Source organism: Pteropus medius, unplaced genomic scaffold, assembly GCF_902729225.1.
Source record: "Pteropus medius unplaced genomic scaffold, Ma_sr-lr_union100, whole genome shotgun sequence".
Lineage (NCBI taxonomy): Eukaryota > Metazoa > Chordata > Mammalia > Chiroptera > Pteropodidae > Pteropus > Pteropus medius.
This window is the reverse complement of record NW_024349803.1, coordinates 3,429,448-3,438,514: the sequence shown is the minus strand read 5'-3', so window position 1 is coordinate 3,438,514 and position 9,067 is coordinate 3,429,448. Positions and strand designations below refer to the sequence as shown.

At 46.4% G+C, this 9,067-nt stretch overlaps 1 protein-coding gene across 1 annotated transcript in view; it reads right to left on the bottom strand.

The window, feature by feature from the left end:
• Positions 1-6,862, bottom strand: part of RFTN1 (raftlin, lipid raft linker 1) — a 185,477-nt gene extending 178,615 nt beyond the window's left edge. Inside the window, exon 1 of the mRNA XM_039837049.1 lies at positions 6,573-6,862. The gene's annotated coding sequence lies outside the window, so the exon portion shown is untranslated. The remainder of the gene's footprint in view (positions 1-6,572) is intronic.
• Positions 6,863-9,067: the final 2,205 nt, after the last annotated feature.

Here is a 9,067-nt window from a genome sequence, read left to right as displayed (position 1 = left end):
GTTTGTTTTAGATGTGTTAGCTCCATCCAAGGAGAAGTGTCAGGTGGGCACCTGGATGGACCGGTCCAGAGTTCAAGGGGAAGCTCTGGAGCTTGTGGTAATGCTTCATCTTCCTATGTGACAATAAACTTCTCCAAGGCAGCTTTCGTGTCCTCATCCCCAACAGCAACTACCCCAATGCTCAGCCCCAATAAACGCACGATAAATTTCTACTTAGTCAACATCCTTCAGGAGTAGGAAAGATACATTATCTGATAAAGGATGAGAAAGGGCCTTGGGAATATTTGCCTGTCACTGTCAAGTTCACCTTCTTAACAGCACAGCACAGGGGTTGGGTGCACAAGCTCTGGAGCCAGATGTCCTGGGTTCAAATCCCCATGTCTCTACCTCGAGGAAGCCACTTAACCTCAGTTTTCACAACTATAAAATGGGTATAACTGCAAAATATATTTGTAGGGTAAGGATTAACTAAGTTAATATTTAACTAGGCTTAGAAGAACTCAGGCACATAGAAAAAGCAGCATAAATGTTAACCATCATTGATACTATTACTAGTGTTACTCATTACCCATTATAAAGATTTCTTTTAACTTGCCTACACCCACAATCACACCGCACTAAAAAGAGTGCTTATAAGGTGTCCCAGGACACTGGAAAAATCCCAAAAGACCTCTCTAAATTAAAAAAAATGTTTAAATGAACAGCCCAATTTCTTGTATTTTATATTTCCGAAATTTGGTAATTCATGATATGGTCACATTCCATTAACCGGAGTCTGTGAATAACCTAATCTCTTCTTATCCAACTTTATGGATAAGGCCTATTATAACAATTTCTCCAAAGCTGAAAAATTTAGGAGCTAGTCTATAAAACTTGAATGGTTCCTCAGAAAATATTTCCTCAGAAATTTGAAGCCTACAAGTAGAGATGTTTCAACACACACACACACACACACACACACACACACACACATACACAGTGGAAGCTGATAATCTCTGCAAAGAATAATGCTGACAATCAAGGGGTCCTGTCTGCCTAGCAAAACAACAACAAAAGGTTTCAAACGCCAAAAAAAAAAAAAAAAAAAAAAGCTATCACTGCGGTGTAGCCGGCTTCCTGGTTGAAAAAGTGTGGAAACATCCAACACCATTTTGTAAAGTAGCTAAGGAGTTGGTCAGTACCAAACAAGCTGAGCAAAACATAGCTGATGTTGACTTTCCACCTCTGGCTGGTCCTGGTTCCCCACTGACACCTGAGGGCTGGTGTCCCCTCTCCTTTGAACCTGATTCTAGAATAGAGTACAGCACAGAAGAGGAGAGAGCTACAGCATCATTCCCCCGCTGTACTGTACAACCAGGACACAGAAGCTGCCAGCCCTCTCCAGCACCCCTACACCACAGGGGCAGGCCCAACCAGAAAAATGCCAAAATGAAGCCCTCAAGTACCCCAAATGGTATCTCTTCCATCCGAGTCTTGGCAGGTAGCCATCACGCATAGTATGTGACCTGATTTTCTAGCTCTTTGGTTCTGGTCCCGCTGACAGCAATTTTTCTTCCTGAATTCAACCCATGTAGGGAGTAAGTCACACAAATGCATATTTAAAAGCTGAACCAAATTCTTATTTGGAGCGCTAGGAATTAGTAAGCCTCAAGCAGTGGCCATCGCTTGCCTGCTGTACAGATCTTTTCAGAGAAAGCATCTTGGTAAAATATGCGGTGATAATAATGGGGCCCAGGAGAAAAAGGAAACTCAAATATATGTCAAAAACTGAATGTAAATGAAAGACCACACACGCACACATACACACACAGAGAGAGAGAGAGAGAGAGAGAAAGAGAGAGAGAGAGAGCGCGCGAGCGCTTTAGAAAGTAAACATTAAAAGAAAAATCTGGCTAAATTTATCTCTTTGTCAGTAAAAAACAGCCTAAGCCTTAGCCAAGTGTGTTGTCAATTCTTAAACTGAAGGAAAAAAGAGAAATGCTTACTACAGAGCAACACTATCAAAGAAACGTTCAGCGATGATGAAAATAGTTGATACCTCGTTGTCCAATTTGGTAGCCAATAACCACATGTTAGAGCACTTGAAAGGTGGCTAAGGAACTGAATTTTAACTTTTATTTTATTTCATTCATTTACATTTAAATGTAAAAAGAACACATGTAGCTAGTGGCTACTGTATGGACAGCTCAGGAACAGACACTCAAACCAAATAGCTGGCAGCGTCTTTCATTTCCTACAATGAAATTACAATCATAATCAACCAATAATACCTTAAATTGTCACCAAAATTAGTACCTCTATACAGGCCCTGGCTGCAAGCTTAAAACTCAGCAAGCTTAAAACAAAAAGAAAAAGACTGAAGAAAGTGACTTCAGTGTGTCGTTTCTTGCGACTTTGTTCTGCCTACCCAGTTCACATTGCTATTATACTACGGCTTTGTGTATCTGGAAATCTGTGCTTGTAGACAGAATCTGCATTTGTGAAACCCAACATCACAGTCTCTCTCCTTAAAGTCTGGGAAACATGAAAATGTGAACTTAGGGCAAATTACTTAACCTCAGTAAGCTTTAGTTTCCTCGAGGCTAAAGTGCAGATAATAAAAGCCCTTGCTTCTCGTGAGGACTGAATTCAGAGAATGCAACAGGTAAAGGGACAAACAGTACCTAGCAAAGAGTAAGCACTTGGCAAGTGCTAGCTACCATTATTATTTTGTTAATAACAATAGTGAAATCTGTAATAAAATAAGAACGATGCCAGAAAATGAAGTTTACACTCAGCAAAGTTTTCCGAGGCCCAGACTTTTTGAAGCCGTTTCCCAGGCTATGGTAAAGTGGCTTCTAGGAAAATATATCTCGGGGCCTTGACATCTCGGGGCATTCACTTGTCAACGTCCAGAAAGGCAATCCCCCAGGTGGGTACCATGCGTCACAAGAACTGATCAACGTTTATTGTGCTCCTATTCTCTGGCAGGCACTGTACTAGGTTGTGAATGAGAACAGTCCTCAAACACAGTGTAATGTCTCAAGACTCTGTATCATCTGCAAAGCTTGGTCCCCATTGAGACACCTCGATAAGATGTAAAAATCTCATCCTGGGAACCCTCTCAGGCAGGGAGACTCAATTCCTGTTTCCTGGATGAGCCAAGCCCAGGTTCAGCTGCTGGCCCACAGAGAGGGACTAAGGTATATGGGAGACCGGATGAGGACGAGCCCATTTTCTCAGCCGGGACTTTAAGGGGGTGTTGACAGGCCATGTTTTCACTGAGAGACCAAATCACTTTAACAGGAAAGCTGTTCTCTGAGCCTTTAAAAAGACAAATCTCATCTTCCTCACAAAGCAAACAGAACCCCTTTCAACAGCCAGCTGCCCAAGATGATGAAATCCAACGGGACTCTCCACCAAGTTCACATCAACCAGACCAATATGCCAGAAATCCCCCAGGAGTTTCTAAGTAGAAGTTTAGTGGAATTCTGTGGGGTTGGGGGTTATTTTTCTTTATAAAGAAAGCACTCAATCTCTTTCACAACCAAGCGTACATTCCCCTATGGAATTCCCTTCTCTAAAGATATCTAAAAATAAAATATTCGTCTGATCGTCTGCAATAATTTAAGTGTAAATCCATTTACTGGCAGAGTCAGGGACTTCTCACAGCTCTTCCACCTATGAAAACATGTTCCAGACTGTCTCAGATGGTCCCAATTTCTGGATCCCTCTGGACCCAGAGAACACTAGTGAAGCCACATTCTTGATTTGGGAATAAGAAAATGAGATTGTAGTATCTGGAATATCATACTTATATGCTTTGCTGTGGGAGCGTAAAATGTTATAAGCATGTTAGAAAAACATGCTTTCTTATAAGTTTCTTATAAGATTCACATACACCTCTTCTAGCATTTCCACTTCTAGGCATTTACCCATGAGAAATGAGAGCAGAGATCCCTAGAAAGACTTGTACACAAATATTCATAGCAGTTTGTTTCACAATACCCCCTAAAACTTGGAATAACTAATGTGTCCATGAACAAGGGACTATATAAACAAATTGCGGCATAGACATAACCTAGAATACAACTCAGCAATAAAAAAAAAAGACCAAATGACTGAAATTCAACATGGATGAATCTCTAAAAGATGCTGAGTGAAAGAAGCTTTATACAATACTGTAGAATCCCACTTACATGAAGTTCAAGAACAGGCTAAACTAAGCTAGAGTGAGAAACAATCCGAGCAGTGGTTGCCACCGAAAAGGCGGAGGCAGGGACTGACTGGGAATGGGGATGAAGAAACTTTCTGGGGGTGATGGTGATATTCTCTTTCTTTGTAGAGACTAGGGTTACACAGGTGCATGCATCTGTCAAATCATTATGCAAATGTAACTCTCAAGATCTGTGCATTTCACTATATGCACATTAATTTTACCTTAAGAAAATCATGAACTTATACTGAACTCTAAATAATAAAATGTGTGCTAAAATGTTTAGTAGTGATCTGTCCCAATGTCTGTAGTTTACTTTAAATCGCATAAATCTGTAAGACAGACTGATGGATGGATAGAGGGATGAATAGATGCAGAGATATGAAATAAAGCCAATATAGCAAAATTATAGGCTCGAGTTGTGGGTGTTTGGATGGTCACTGTTTTTCCAACTTTTCTAGATTTTCTAAAATGAGATGGGAAGGGGAAAGAATTATAGTGCCCTCCATCCCCACCCCCTTAGCCCACTAGGTTAAAAATTTGGTAAAACACCCATGCTCACCAAGCCATGGGCCCACATCATATCAGTTCTGCTGAAGAGAAAAGATTGCAAGAACACCAGTAGCTTTACAGGAACTCACATCACTCATGCCAAAGATTTTCTGCCTGTTTCCCTACAGACAAAGCAATTATTTGAATGTAAGCCAAAAATTCCTGCTCAAGAGGGAGAAAAAGAACACACTGACTTATATTCCCAATTTGTTCTCTTTCAATTCCTGCAGCAAATCTATTAGCTAACTGCACAACACTCCACTTCCATTTGCCCCATGTCAATGCAGCCAAAAGACAAACAAAGAAAAACCAACCCAACAGCCTGTTATACAAATGCAGCCAAAGGATGACTTCTCAGCTCACAGGCCAGAACCCCCACTGAAGGCAAAAGAGGATGCAGAGCTCCCTCTGAGGTTAAAGTGATTTCACTGAGGTTAGCACACACACGCACCAAGAGCCCCAAACAGCTTGTTGCTTAATCCCTCTGTGGGTTTTGGTGACATCTGGGGTCACTTGAACTTGGTAGGGAATTCAGCTGTTCAGAGGTACAAATTAGGAATCCCGGTGGCTAGGGCCACGTGGGATTCACAGTGCGCCCTACCCACAGGCCCAAAGGTCGCTCACATTACCCCGCCTTCCTTCCTGGCAGGGCCTCAGTTATCCTGAGATGACACACGATGGCAGGGGCTGAAAGACGCCTAGCCTGACTGTGCGCCCAGCATCTGAAAACAGCTGTACCAATTACAAGGGACTGTTGCTGGAAACCAGGGTAACCACTCAAATATAGGGATTTGTGCCAGACTTTATTAAAAAATATTTTTTGTTTGTTTTTAAAGTCCCTAACAAACTCACTGACACCACCCAGCGTCCCTGGGGACTACCCACAACCAGAGAGGGCAGCCCAGCGTGTGCGACAGGGAGGCATCAAGGAGCGCGCCTGGGTCTAGCACCTTGGCCTCCACGCTGTTCTCACTGCCAAAGACCGCGATACCCTAGGTGAAGGGCAAGAGCCCTGGCCCTGGAGGGGGGTGTGTATGCCCGACAATTGGATTTCCTGAAATTATGCCGCCACCACCCCACCCTGACCCAGACCCACCCTGACGTCCCTCGAGCCTACGAAAGTGGGTTAAGACGCGGGAAGAAACCTCCTTACTGAAAGGAGATGCCCCTTTTCAGCGCCGGGGACTCCCCGCGCCCCGACTCTATGAGCCTCCAGTGACTGTGGCGCTTCCTCTGAACGTGCGGCACTTCTGCTCCCACCCATCCAGCACCCCTGCGCCGGGAAGAAACCCACCTCCCAGGGCGCACGCCGAAGGGCGATCCGAGCCGCTCGCCTTCACCCCACTTCACCCCACCCTCACGCCCTCCTGAACCTGGACTCCGCAGCCAGCTCCCGCTTGATCTTTGCAGAAGACCCCTGCAGCGGTGTCCTTGACCCACCTGTAGCCTAGAAGCCTTTCCCCTGCTTCCTTCCTAGGAGCCCTTGAGCCTGCAAAGCCCACGACCCCCAACAGACGGCTCTGGGGTGACTCTCCCCACAGAGAGTCAGAGATGATTTTTTTTTTCCCCAAAAAAGTTGGCCCAAGAATGCTGTGTCCCATGGATCCGGCCCCGACCCCATCCAAACACCCGCCAGAGGTGCAGGAGGCGTGAGGGCGGAAGGAGGGCCCTCTGGCAACCCTGGCGCCTGGAAAACACGCCCCAGCTCCCGCAACCTGCAGGGAGGCGCCATGCAGGGCTCCCTGGGTCCGCCGGGGTCCGGGTCCGGAGGGCCATATGGAGGGGCCTGCGCCTACACCCCAAGTCATGCCGCGCTCCCACCTACCGTTCCGAACTAGCTGAGAAGAAGGCGCGGGTGCGGGCTCCCTGAGACAGCGTGTTCCGTCCCGGGAGGAAAGTTTGTGCCATGCAGAGGAGGCAGCGCAGGGAGGGCGTGGGCGCCAGTGGGTGGAGGAGGCGGGGCGGGGGACCGGCGGCGAGGCGTGCTTGTGTGTCCGTCCCTCCCGCGATCCGTTCGTCCGTCCCTCCGCGGAACTCGCGGCCGCCGCGCTCCCGCTCGCTGCACCCTGCGCCCAGCGCGCTCCGGCTCCAGTCCCAACGCGCCCCCGCCGCCGCCGCCGCCGCCGCCGCGCGTCCGCCGGCTACACTTCCTCTTCCTCTGAACTCATGTGCAAAATATGCTGTGCTGCATCTTCTGGGGGAAGCCGCGCGGCCCCTGACAGCCGCCACGGGAGCAGCGGGCCCGCCCCGCACCCCCTCCGCCCTCCGCGCTCCGCGCCCCGCGCCGCTGTCTCCACGCGACCGGCAACCTGCGTGCGGCACACGCTGCCGACCAGCCACCAGTGACCCCCCAATGCCTCTCTACGCAGAGGTCCGAAGCTCACGCACTCACCCTCTCGCCTTCTAATCAGCGCTATGTGCGTCAAGAGCGCGCCGGGGGTACTGGGATCCCTCAAATTTTGAGCTGGGATGCTGGAGGGCGACTGCCACCAAGATGCTGATGGCTAGGTGGGTGGGAGGATCATTACGAGAGGACCATTCCTCCTCCCCATTCCACAGGTAGGCCCATGCCTTGGAGTCTTGGGTGCTGCTTCACTTATTTCTTGGGAGTTAGTGCCTTGAGAGAGGAATAATGCCACTGTCTCCCTGCCACACCCGATTCCACCTACTTAGGGTATCCAGGAGGTTTGAGAAGATCCTGGGAACCATCTTGCCCGGCAACTTTAGACTGCCCAAGAAGTATATAAATAAAGCACCAGGCCAAGACTGCTTTAGTAAAGTGAAGATGTAAGGCAGTGAGCCCATTATAAAAGATTTTCTTCTAGGAACTATTTAAACAAAGCAAAATTACAGTGTAGGGGCTAAGAGCGGGTACGCTAGAGCCAAACAGGGTTGGCCTCCTGGCCTTACTACTTACTACCTGTGTAACTTGGGTAAGTTACTTACCTCGGCTTGTTTCCTCATTTGTCAAATAGCACTTCCTTGTGGGTTTTATATGTAAAATGTTTAGGAAGCACTCTATAACTTAGCTATGGTCATCGTTGTTATTGTTGATATTATTATAAGAGGACTGGAACAGACAGCGGACATAATCTAATTACCCGCATTTTCTGGTTAGGCAAAGAGGGGGCCTTAGGCATTGGAGTTCACAGAGTAGAGGGTTGGATTCAGCCCCAACAGTGTTATAATGAGGTCCTTCTGGTATTAATTACACCTCCCCAGGGGGTAAGGAAGCGGTATTTTGTTTTCAGGAATTCTTGTTACCACAGCTTCTCAGAGATTTTCTTCCTTGTTTTCTTTTTCCATACCCATCCCAATTCTGTTTTCCTTCCCCTTTCCCCCATCAGGGTTTTGTTTTTGTTTTTTGCCCCTTTCCCTTTCTTCCTCACCACTTGCTGGCATCAGTCACCACCACCACCTCCAGTCTCTCCCACTCTCTGCCTTGCCTTGGCTTGGCCATCTGGGAGAAAATAATACCAGGCGAAAGATGGCCCAAGTTCACGTCCAAACACTAGTGTGTGGGGACAAGTGTCTAGTGGCACCACCAATAGTTTTGAACACTCACCTATGAGGCCAAAGGGAGGGACCTTTACATTATTTATCTGCCTGAAGCCTTCAGATGTTGCAAAGCAGGGCCCATCTGAAATCTTTCTGATCCTTTTATGGCCACTACATTGATGAAAGAAAATAACATTTATAGGTGTTAACCAGTAGTTTAAAAGTAAACACGGAGTTTTTTGTTTTTTGTTTTTTTTAAAGAGAAAAGGGAAATACAGCATAAGTTGGTTGCGGCTTGGGGAAGAGGTTGATTTCCTTGAAGCAAATCATTTCCACTCTATAAAATTTTTGCACATAATTTTTTTTGACACCAGGTCCTTGGGGTTAATAAGTTATTCCGATTGTTTCTGTTTTCCTCCACTCAACGTTTTCCTGAGTACTTACTGTCTGTAAATGCCTTAAATTCTTTTCCCCCTGCCTGGATCTGCATTTTTTAGGGTTTTCTAGAACTCTCAACCTTTCTCCCTAGATATTCTGACACTTCCTACCTGGTACATAGTAGGTGTTCGATAAACATTTATGAAATGAATGGATGAGTTATTAGCATTCAGATGTTTTTAGTCACTGTATAACCTACATTGAACAATTATCTGAAGTATTCTGAGTCTCTTTCACATGGCATATCCAATGAGGAGCCAACATTGGGTTCATTTGTGTTGTGTAGTGGTCAATCTCGATTTCTCACTTGGCTGTCATGGACTGGCCAGCCAGAGGATAGACCCTGGGCAGTTGGGCCTCACCTCTGACTGACCTCGGCTACCC